General features: G+C 40.3%; 1 long non-coding RNA gene across 2 annotated transcripts; it reads right to left on the reverse strand.

Moving 5' to 3' along the window:
* Positions 1-4,174: 4,174 nt before the first annotated feature.
* LOC120290974 lies at positions 4,175-6,376 on the reverse strand. 2 transcript variants are annotated; one of them, XR_005548785.1, is made up of 2 exons: positions 5,619-6,376; positions 4,175-5,253 (listed from the first exon to the last, which is right to left on the reverse strand). It is a non-coding gene; the product is annotated as an uncharacterized LOC120290974 (long non-coding RNA). The 2 variants fall into 2 exon arrangements; XR_005548786.1 differs by having other exon boundaries at positions 4,175-5,261.
* Between the last annotated feature and the right edge of the window lie 6,349 nt (positions 6,377-12,725).

Consider the following 12,725-nt stretch of genomic DNA (forward strand, 5'->3'; position numbering starts at 1 on the left):
TTCTTTATTAGAAAAGACGTGATCAGCAAACGCGATGCGTGCTCTAATGTATTAGTTAACATGATCAGTTTATGCCTAACAAACACATCAATGGCTACCGACTTGCAATTCAGTACAACAACATTATTAAATGATTTTGCCAACCTCAAAGTCATATCAAAATTGAGATCCTTGGAAATCAATTCTAAAGTGATTAACGAATGGATTTATCTAGCCTATTTACTTTGCACAACAAACACAAACAAAGGAGCCAATCTTGATCAAATTTGAAGCTTTATTCACATTGATATGATTCAATCATTTATCGAACAGATATAAAGCGTCTTGGCCAGGGCGTTTGAATAATGTATGTAAAGTAGGTGTGTGCAAAAGAACGGGACTCGCATGGACCGGAACCGCCCGAAACCGGTGGTTATTGAGGGAACCGGTCCGGTTCCTAGTTCCAATTTATGGGAACTAGGTAGTCCGGTTCCCGGTTCCATGGGCGGATTCGTCCATCCTCCCACCTGGACCGGACCATTTATATTAAAATAATATATTAATTTTTAATATTAAAAAAATGAAATTACAAATTAACAAACCCAAATCAAATAATTAAAAAATTAATTAAAGTGTGAAAAAAAGTCCAAAGCGCACCAAATGGACAAACCAAATGGAGAGGTGTTGAAGCTAAAAAGTCCAAAGTGCACCTTGACAAAATGTCGAGCAATTGGTGGGCAAAAAGCAAGCATGTAAAGAAGCAAGGCTGTAGGAGGAGGAGAAGGTGGGCAAAAAGCAAGCACGTGAAGAAGTAGGGCTGCAGGAGGAGGAGAAGGTGGGCAAAAAGCAAGCACGTGAAGAAGCAGGGCTGCAGGAGGAGGAGAAGAAGAATAGGTTAGGTGACGAAGAACCATCAATTTTGGTAAAAAACCAAAATTGTTTCCTGTCAAGATCGGAGCTTTCAAGAAAATGATATTATTATTATTGTGAGATTGGTTCTATGGATCCACCGAGGAACCGGACTAGACCGGCGATCCGGTTCCTGGGTGGATCCATGCAACTAATGAGTGGATCCGGTTTCAATTTTTTGGAACCGGTCCTTAACGGGCGGTTCCCGTTTCTAGGTTGGGAACCGCCCGCCTGGACCATGCACACCCCTAATGTAATGTAAATTTTCCAAAATTGGAGTAAATTTATAAACGATTTGGAATAAATTGGGAAATCTGTACCTTTTAATCTCTCTCTCTCTCTCAATTTCCAAGCAAAGAAACGAAAACCCTAAGCTGAGTAGAAAACTTGAAAGAGAGATGAGCGGCGATTTGGAAATATTAAGTGTAGTTGATAGTAGAGGCAACGGACGAGGCGACCACGTGGTTTGTCGGACGAGAGAGAGCAAATTCGTTATTGTGAAGGAAAAAAAAAAATACCCTTCAAAATATATCCCCAGCTTTATAAATGAATGCAAAAACTACACACATTTATGAGTAAATTGGAAAATATGTACCTTTCGAGGCAGAGGTGGCGACATGATAGAGAGTAGAGCGTCGTTGCATGAGTCGGAAGGGGAAGAGAAAGAGCAAAACGTTGTCCAAGAAGATTTTAGAGAGAGAGAGAGAGAGAGAGAGAGAGAGAGAGAGATGGAGAAGGAGAGATGAGCGATAATTTGCGATGATGGAGTAACAGAGATGGAGGCAGTGGTGGTGGCATGGTTCGTTGGACGAGTGAAGAGTGAAGAGAGAGAGAGAGAGAGAGACTGGGGGGGTGGAGAGAGATGCACGTGAGAATTTGAAATTCAGTAGGCCCGTGTGACACGTGTCACATAAGTAAGTGGACTAGTATTTTGTTGACACGGCATCATTGTGGTATGCAATATTTTCTCCTGTCCATGCCATGTTGATTTATGCGCTCCGAACCATCAAATGCATGAGCTTGTCATGTACGTGACTTGTCATGTACGTGACTTGTCATGTACGTGTGCTTAGTGCACTCACTCCACCATGCATCAAATGTAGTTCACCTAAACAAAAACCCATCATACCCGATTGCTCATCAAACTCGCCCCCACCCCACCATGCAAAACCCGTCATACTTGATTGCTCGTTACCCTCATTCATCATGCTTTGAATGTAGAAAGGTTTTTCACTTCAGTATAAAAAAAGATTTATCATAAGAATATCGCACAAAACAGCAAATCAAATCAATCACATATGCGAAAACAACACTGTATCTCGTGAGAAAATGCAAACTTTTAGGAGATTTTTGCAATGTGATTGTCTATAAACCGAGCTTATCTAAGATTTTTCCACTTCTGATGGTTGAGTGTTGGAAGATGACCAGGCGAGTTTTTTGAAGAAATGAAACTGCCCCTAATAATTGGCGGGCTTGCTAAAATGAGCCGAATCCGGGCCCACGACAGCACAAGAGCAAAACCTGACAGAACATGTTAGGCCCTGCATGGTAACACTTCTCATTTATGTTCCTGGAACAAAATTTTTGTTTTCTGTTCCCAGGGAACAAAAAAAGAACAAAATTTGCGTTTCTGTTCTTTTTTTGTTTTTTTGTTCCCCGACAAAATTGGAGCAAAAAAGAAACACAAAAAGTTGCTTCTCGTTCGAAACAATTTTAAAGAAACGCTTCTTCTCTCTCTTCTCTTTTCTTCTTCTTTTCTTCTTCTTTTTTTTCTTCTTTTTTCTTTGGCCGGTCGCCGGCCTCGGCCATGGCCGGTGACCGGCCGTCGAGGGCCGGCGATGCCGTCGAGGGTCGGCGACCTCGCCGGAGCGTCATCGGCCCCCGGCGAGGCCGAGCCTCGCCCGCGCCGGCGACACCGTCGAGGTCGGGCGACCTCGCCGGAGCGTCGCCGGCCCCGGCGAGGCCGAGCCTCGCCCCGCCGGCGAGCCTCGCCATGGCTAGGCGAGGCTGTCGGCCCGGTCGGCCGATCGCCGAGGCCGGTGACCGGCCGAAAAAAAAAAAATAAAAAGAAAGGAAAAATTGAAAAATAAAATAAAAATATTTAAAAAATTAAAAGAAATAAAAAAAAAATAAAATTTACCAAATGTGTTTCTATTCATTTTTTATTCCCGGAACAAACGTTACCAAATGCGTTCTTTTGTTCAAAAATTGTTCCTTGGAACAGAAACATTTTTTTTTATTTATTTCTGTTCCCCTGGAATAAAAAAAAGAACATAAACGTTACCATTCGCACCCTTAGCGACCTGACACAGCATTGTCTCCGAATGATGTGGATAAGCGATCAATTTGTCGAACAAATGATCAAGACAATACACAATTTAAGCATATTCCTACCTATTAGAAAGAAGACAATGGTGTTCATTTGACATGGAAAGCTACCTCCACAGTCACAGATATAATAAGATAAAAGCACTGAAAGCAAAAAGTAGATATCCATCCAAGCATATCTTGTGCACGACACAAACTACCGAAGTCAAATATTTCTTCAGTCTTTAACCGTATAATATGTCCAAGAATAGCTGATATGATGCAAATACGGAAGCATATCTTTCTTCAAAGGTGGTAAGCAAAGAAAGTAAAGCTTTGCGCTTTGAAATGAGCTTTGTTTTGGGTAATCATTAACAGTGATAAGCAGCAGAAGATCTATTGGTTCGAGCAAATATATATATATATATATATATATATATATATATATATATATATATATATATATATATATATATAACTGAACTATGTCATCGTCACCAATCTTTATTAATCTCTCTGACGTAAAGACCAAATAATCGGTAGCGAAAATAGTGCTTTGTTGTCCATTCCCGGGCTTGAGTAGACAAAGCATAGCTGCCTTTGACTATTTAAAAGGTGTTTTGGAGCATCTGGAAATTCATTGTGGTTCTTTAATTATCTTATGGAGCTAGATCGATTAGTTTCCTAGGATTGCTTCAAAAGATGAACATCTTCATCAAATGATGTCTTTTAGTTGTCTGTACAATAGAAGTCTGGTAAACATATGGGTTATCAAGCTATACAAAGACTAGCGTTCTAGTTTTGATGCCTAACTGAAACTAGAGCTCAAAACTACCACATGACATGAAACTTGTGCTGCAACTCTCTATTGCCTGTTTGCCACGGTGGAAGTCCTTAAACCGAAATGATTCAATGAAGTTCGCTAAGAAAAATGAATACACCACCCAAACAAAGAAAGCATCAATTTGTTACAAAGATCTTTGTTTTTCAAAAGTTTTTTGATTATTTCAGGTTACAAGATCTAGGAACAGCAATTGCCACAAAGTCCAACCGGAGAACTTGTGGTAGGATTACAACACAGTAAACATGCTGAAACAGAAGAAAGTCCATGTTTTTACAGAGTGAATCAGGCGTACTTTTCTATCAGTAGCATCCAAACGCAACGTCAACCAGTCACAGGGGTTGCTATCAGCCAAAGAGAAGTTCTCTTGAAAGTCGTGACGCCGTAAGCTTCTTCCATGTGAATATCTTCAACACTCATCCCTTCAGGCAGTTTCCAGTCGAACTGATGAAGGAGATTAGCCAATGCAAGCTTCACTATCATGATACCGAAGTTTATGCCAGGGCATCCCCGCCTGCCAGAACCAAATGGCAGAAACTCATAGTTCTGTCCATTGAAATCAATGGAGCTGCTCAAGAACCTCTTGGCCTAAACTCTTCTGGGTTTTCCCAACTTTTCGGGTCTGTTGATATTGCTGTCACATTGATGAATACAGTTGTTCCTCTAGGAATTTTGTATTCCCTCATCTAGCAATCCTCGACCGTTACTCTTGGAACTAGAAGAGGGAGTGGTGGATGGAGTCTTAATGCCACTTTGATGACTGATGTTAGGCAAGTGAGTCCTAGAAGGTCACTCTCTTCAACGTGTAACTTTCTTTTTGCTGCTTCTCGAACCTCTGCTTGTGCTTTTCTCATCATAGATGGATGGCGGGTGCGTTCTGTCATTGTCCAAACTAGAGTGGCTGCCGTGGAATCTTTACCTGCATTGAATGTGTCCTGAAATAAAATCCCAGGCACTTTGTCCCAATCTTTTTCTGTTTTGATCTAGTTTGTAACAGAGTGATAAGGAAGTGAACAGAAGGAAACATATGCTGGACAAATAGCGCAAAGAGGAACATACAGTTAATACACCTTTTATCTGTTCGCCTGTGAGGGCAATCATTTGATTTGGATCCTTTGCAACCGAAGCAACACGTCAACAAGATCTTCGTAATCGGATATAGGCTTCTAGGGTCTCAGTGCTCTTCAATTACTTCATTGTACAACTTGTCTAACTCACTGAAGTACTTTCCAAGAACAGTATGACAACAAATTAGGCAAGATATCATCTATGTCCATTTAATTTTGAAAAACAAATTGACGAATTGTATCTCAAGTATGAGATCGGATCGACCAATTTTTTATGAAATCGCGAATCATATCTCGGGCTTGAGATTAGACTGACGATTTTTTGTGCGATTGCGAGTAATTTTGGGCATGAAATTAGACTATCAATACGTTGAGAAATTAGAGGATAATCTCTAATTCAAAAGGCTTTTTGGGAATCTTTAGATAAGATAAATCATTCAAAGTTTTGAATTTGATCACAATATGGACGGATTAAGTAAGGAACTGACCAAAATAAATTTGGAAAACATCTCTACTTATTTTGCGGATGTCATTCGCGAATTCGGACTGGTTGGATGGTGGCATTGGCGATGGCTTATTGCTCCATGGTCTCGATGGAAACGGGTTAGAACGTCAATGGCGGTGGGCTCCGGAACTCGCTGGGATGCTGAGGAGCAATGGTGATCGTGGACGAAGAACCAGGCTAGTGTGGAAAATCTGCAGAAAATAATTAGATTACAGGGACAAGGCGCACGACATGACAGGTGCCGATGGAGGGGTGGAGGGGACGTGAGAGCAAAAACCAGCGGGAAGTGAAAAATGATCTCTCTGTACATTGCCGCCTGCCTCTCTAGTCTTCTCTGTTTTGTCTTGTGGCTTTCAAGAATTTTTGCTTCTGTTGCATTTGACCGTGAGTGGATGATTGACCAAATTGTCTAACTGCACTGACGAACAACACCACTGGATCACCATCTTCAATCTTCGAGGGCACTGCAATATTTATTTTTTCTGGCTCGCGCTCACGATTTCTCTGTTTCTTCTCGTGTCGCTCACGTATCACACCTCCAACAACCAAGACAACATGGAGTAATATCTAGCCACAGAACAACAGGATCACGGGACGGCAGGGAGAGGCAGCTCGTTGCCGTGAGGGATCTCGGTGAGATGAAGCAGCGACAAGCGACGGCGGCAAAGATTGATGACGCTGAAGACGTCGCAGGCTGGGAAGCTTGGCTGAACACCTTTTTCTCGCCCTTTCACTATCACTAGTGTGTCTCTCTATGTGCTGGCTGAATCGAATTTCGGCCCCAGAAGCGTCTATAGTGACCCTGCTTTAATAGTAGGGATGAGATGGCTTTTTTAAAAGGGAAAATAATAAATCTCTCTCCCCCCCCTTAGAATATATTATATTATGATCCTTTCGTATTCTTGTAGTTCTTTCTTCTGCTCAGCCAAATTCCACTTTCCTTTCTTAGATTAAACGTGCATGAAGATTACTTTTGCTTGCTTGTAGGCTTCCGATGGGATAAATATACTAGAAATGCCAAAAGTTATGTACGGCGCTTATTTTAGTGTCAAAAGTTTTCACCAGCTTATTATTTTTATTATTTTTATTTTTTTTCCAGCTTATTTAAGTGCTAAATAAGAGGAAAAATGATCATTTTAGTGTCAATAGTGAAAAATTCAAACCAAATTGATTACGTGTCATTTATAATTAAAATTATAATATGACTTGGCAAAATTTTTAAAAAGTTCAGTTCCATGTGGCATGTTTGGCATTGAAGTGATCGTTTTTAACGACGACTGACAGTAAAGTGATCACTTTAAATAAAATTTGGCACTCAAATGATCATTTTTAATTAAATTTGACACTTAAATGATCACTATTTACAACTTTTGGATGATATTGTTCAAGAGTTATATGCTGACTAGGCATGCCAGTGAGCCACATAGAACTAAGAAATTAATAAAATATAACCATGTCAGATTTTCAACAATTCGGACCGGAGCAAGCACTTAAATGGTCGTTTTATTTAAAAAGTAGGACTTAAGAGCTTGCACGGTAACATTTCTGTTTCTCCCAATTTCTATTCTTTTGTTCCTCAAAATAAAAAAAAGAACAGAAATTCATTTGGTAACGCCAATTTATTTTTCAATTCTCTAGAATAGAAAAGTAGCTAAGGAATAGATTTCAAACAGAAACAAGAAACAAAAAAGAAAGTAGCTTCTTATTCCCGGAAATAATTTCTAGAAATAAGCCATTTTTTTTAATTTTTAATTTTTCTTTTGTTCTTCTTCCTTGCTACGGCCATCGTCGACCGTCTCGCCAACCGTTGCCCACCTTTGGCGCCAGCGGCCACCGTTGACCAACCGTCGGCTACCCACCACTGCCGCCATCGACCGACCACCGGTGATCGTTGTTGTCGCCGCCGCCGCGACCACCGTGATTGTCGTCGCCGCTGCTGCCCGATCATCGGTTGTCGTTACCGTTGTCATCGCATAGCCATCGCCCATAGCCCAACAGCCATCACTACGGCTGATGATTGCCACCAACTGTTGTTGCCGTTGCCCAACCGTTGACAGCCTATCGCCGCATGTCACCGCACAACCATCGCCCGTCGTTGCACGATCGCCGCCCGTTGTGTGGCGGCGGGTGGCGATCGGCTGTCTGTGAGCAAGAAGAAAAAATGAATAAATACAAAAATTTATAAATCGTAGCAAACACATTTTTATTCTTTTTCTATTATGAGAATAAAAATTTTATGTAGTTATCAAATGCGTTATTTTACTTAGAAATTATTCTCCGGAGTAGAAATAGTGAAAAAAATTGTTCACCGGAGTAGAAGCATTACCACTTGTGTCCTAAGTGATTTGAAAGAAACTTTTTGTCACGACCCCGACTCTATCTCCAGGGTCACGAGCGACAAGAATTATTTTCGCGACGTCCCAAGCTCGTCGCCGTCCCAATTCTTTTTATCTTATTATCATGCACATGCAGAAACATGAATAAACAACTCCTTGGACAAACAACAGTTGGAAGACTGGGACATACATAAAAAATAACACTGATTAGTATTATAATAAGACTTTTACAAGCCCTTTCTCTATGGGCTCTCTTTTCTTTTTACATCACGATACAAGTTTTTCACATAGGCCAATGGAAATCCTATCTCTTTTAGCGTGACTACATCTTCCAAAATTGACGTGAGACTTCCACGCCTACAAGACCGAAAGATGAGGGGTGAGTTTTGGGGAAACTCAGTAAGTAAAATTCTTAGTTCTTTACTAGGAAAGCATCTCATCTCTAAAGTCTAACAAGTACAATACTTGCAAACGGTGTCAATGGCAGATTAATCGCAAGTTCATTGCCACCTCTTAACTATCTGTATGTGATTCACTTTCAACTTATCAAATAAGTTATTTCACCAACAAGCTTATCAACATCACCTAGTAACATATTCAATAAGTTCAATAACCGTATAAATAGTTCTTCTCATACTTTTAGAGGCTTCTAGCCACAGGCTGAGCATCCGGCCTCGGGCCAAGCATCCTATACTCTCAAGGGCTTCCCATACTTTCATGGGCTTCTTGGCTCAATCAGGGCATCCGGCCATCAAGTCGGGCATCCCATACTTTTATGGGCTTTCCATACTTTCAGGGGCTTCCTGGCTTAACTAGGGCATCCAGCCATCAAGCCAGGCATCCCATACTTTTAGGGGTTTCCTTGGCTCAACTAGGGCTTTTTGGCTTAACTAGGGCATCCGGCCATCACACTAGACATCCTATACTTTCAGAGGCTTCCTAGCTCAACCAAGGTATCATGTTCAATGAACGAGGCATCGCTACCAACATTGTGTGACAATGTGTGCTTTTTCCTCTTTAAGTGCACACATACGAGTGCATCACACAAGTCGGTTATTATCTTTTCTCTTAGCTGACACATGTATGGCCTAAAGGTGTGCTCATTCGTTCGTGTGCCATGAGTTCTTGCGCTGCACTATTTATGCCGATTCAAGGCCTTATGATTTGGACGGCGTTGCTTTGTGATGAACTCAATTCGAGCGAACCTTGGCTTCATTTCCGAACGTACATGACACAAGCATACGGCCAAACACAATTACAAGTAAAACCAAACAAAAAACATCACACACCACCCACGGCTTGACATGTGAGCACTTAACTAACCTCAATAATGAAATCTACCTTCCAATGGGAGAAAAAAAAAACCTTACTTACCTCAACAAAATTGAAAACCAACCTAGAGAAAGGAAAATGGCATGCAAGAAAGGAGGAGAAGGAAAAGTGAGCCAAAGGTCAGAGACAAGGGAGGGGGTTGTTCCTTATTTATAGGCCAAGCTTCATTTATGGCGCGTTTGATAACGATTCTATTCTTGGGAACAGATTCTGATTAGAAATAATTCTTTTTTATTCTATTCGCGGGAACAATTTCTAAGCATTTTAAGCCATTTGGTAACTGTCCAAAATTTTTGATTCTGGAATAGAATTGCGTTTGGTACCATGTTCATTGATTCTTCCAAATTAATTTCTTTTAATTTTTAAATAATTTTTTTACCTTTTTACTTTTTTTTTTTCCATTTTTTTCCATTTTTTTTTCCATTTTCTTTCTTCTTCTTCTTCTTGTGGTCGGTGACCTCACCGGAGTCTCGCCGGCCCTCGGTGGCTGAGCCTCTCCGAGGTGGGCAAGGCCCGCCACTGGCCACCCGGCGGGGTTGGGCGTCGCGAGGCTTGCCCAGCCTCACCGGTGGCCAAGCGGGCCTCGCCGGGGTTGGGTTAGGCTCGCCGGAACTCGCCCTAGCTTGGTGAGCCTTCGGCGAGCTCGCCAGACTGGTTGCCGGCGATCGGTGGTGGCGGGCGGCGGATGGTGGTGGATGGCGGTCGTGGGATGGCGGTCGATGAAGAAGAAGAAAAGAGAAGAAGAATAGTTGGTTTTGATTCTCATATTTGTTCTTGGAACAAGAATCAACTTTTTTTTTTTTTTTATTCTTGATTATACTCGAATTCTGTTCTTGGGAGTAAAATTTTATCAAACGTGATTCTGTTCCAAAACTACTCTCGAGAACAAAAAATCAAAATCAGGTACTATTTGGCACGTTACCAAACAGCCCCTTAATGGCCCTAACAAATGGTCTAATGAGCTTTCTTGGAGTGGCACGACTAGTTTGATGGTGTGGCATGCTAAGGTTCTAGGGGAATGATTAAGGACAAGGCATTCTTCTCATTGGTCCATTTGTACTAATGAGTCATCTAGTATTTATGAATTGGCTAACTTGCATTTCCAAGGCTCATATTAGGGTCATGATGACCTAAGTTTGTAGGGACACCTAAGATGTTGAGCCACCCTCTTTCATTAATGATTAGCTTCCAAGGAACACATGCTACTTATTCTCCAAACTACTTCTAATTTGTCCACCTAAGCTTATGAGTCACCCTTTCATTATTATTTAGCTAACTTAATCTAAAAGGGAAATTTTATGCAATGATGATCAAATCCTCAAATTACCACATAAACTAATGATTCATCATTTCATTTAATGCTTAAGATATGGCCATCATAAGTCTTGGATTTTTTGGCACATTTTTCATGGTTTTTCTTGCTCATGAAGCCAAACATTCTAGAATCTTCCACGGTATGGTTTATTTAAGCCAACTTGCTATCCAAGTTTCTTCTCTTTGACACACTAAGATCCAAAAGCATTTAATGCATTTCTATCTTCAAGCCAAGAAGTCTCTAGATTAGCTTGCTCCCCAAGTTGGGCGTGTAGCTATCTTCCCTTCCAAGTTGGGCGTGTGACCCTCTTATCCCGTGGTGAAAGATAGTTCGAGTAATTTCAGAAATCAGCATCGTTACCTTATTTAACAGGCTTGAAAATTATAAAATCTTGATATGTTGTAGAAAAGACCTCAAAAAATATTTTTTTGTGAAGGAAACTTAGCCAAATTTGTGCCGTGAAAAGAGCAACAATTCAATGAACACAACCCAAAAATTCGTCTGTCGAGCAGATTCAACGGTCAAAGAGAGAGACTCATTTCGAAATTCAAATCTTCACAAAACTCTTTAAAATTTTAAGATATGGTAGATATGGATGTCATTTTAAACTTTTGTGAAGAAAGTATATTTAAATTCGAAAGGGAAGATTTTATAAAAATTCGAGAAAGCAACTTGATTACCGTTTTCACTATACTGGACAAGTTCTGTATGATAATTGATTCGGCCTTTGTCCCAATCATTTTACCTTTGAAAAATATAAAATTTAAGTATGTTATATATTAAGATGTTTTGAACAACTTTCATGAGGAAATTTCTCCTCAAAGCACAAAGAGCTTTATAAAATTGGAAAGCAGGAAATGTCCAGCAGTTTCAAAAAACTGGGAAGTCAAAATCTATAAAACTCAAGGTGGCAAGTCTATGGGGAAGAGATGGCGCCCTACTTGGTTGGCAAGATCACTTGTCATCATTCATTTATGGCATAAGTCATCCCCTTTCATTAATTACTTGGGATATATAAGCATCCACACCCATCACACTCATTATCTCATTTAATGTATTTGACTATTGTTCTTTAAGAAGATTGCCCAATCTAGCTTAACCTCCTAGTTGGAAACCAAAATAAGGGTCACAATCGAGGATGCTATACTTTTAGTACTAAAATAAGAACCATACACAAGTTTTGGCATTTTTAATGTACTTACCCTGCTCCCAAAAATATATTGCCGGAATATATGCCCCTATGTGCATTGTTTCTTCTTATTTTCCAAATCTCTTTTTGCCTTCGCACGCTTGTATCTTTCCACATTGGATCGTGCAAGATGAATATTCTCCACTGATTTTATTTTTTAGACCAAATATCAGCCCACAGATTAAATCGAACATTGCCAAAAATTCAAGATCGTAATAGAATTTTCCCAAATTATGAATCTTGCAAAGATGAGCTCGCAATATCCTCTTCCTATGCTTGCCTTCACTAAGGATATATGAATAGATTGCATGAATATACGAAAAATCCCCCGTCATATCATCGAATATTAGAAGAATAATACGAATCTTTTCCGAAATATACCTATCTTCCAAATCGTAAAATTAAAGCTCATCCGTTGCCGGTCTAATGCAAACACAATAAAAAATAAATGTTCTTAAACTATATGCTATGCAGTTTAGTATTATTTTTGTTTAGGGGTTAATTTTAACCCCTAATTTTCTATACTATAAATGAATGACCGGGTCATTAAACTTTAGGTGTCCACAAACCCACATTAGGAAAACCCTCACAGAAAGGAGATGGAACCGAGAGATTTACCAGAGAGAATTGGAAGATCCGAACGTGTTCGCCATTTTCAGAAATAGAATAAGCCTGATACATTCATTTCGATCGCGGTTGAAAACTTCTCGACCGTTACGCACCTCTAACGCTTTCTGTGGAGTTATCACACGGTACGTGGATCCATTTAATTAGCTTGCCTACATCATGGAAGATGGTGACATTGGGATTTGAAGATGGCACCCAGTGAACAAATAAGCATGTTGACTAATTGGCTGTAAATCAAGTTAATCACACAGGAAGATAAGTACCCCTCGCATTGTTTAGTTGGAAACAATTTCTCAAGTGATGCTCCAAAGACCCCTT

This window comes from Eucalyptus grandis, chromosome 2 (genome assembly GCF_016545825.1).
Source record: "Eucalyptus grandis isolate ANBG69807.140 chromosome 2, ASM1654582v1, whole genome shotgun sequence".
Classification (NCBI taxonomy): Eukaryota; Viridiplantae; Streptophyta; class Magnoliopsida; order Myrtales; family Myrtaceae; genus Eucalyptus; species Eucalyptus grandis.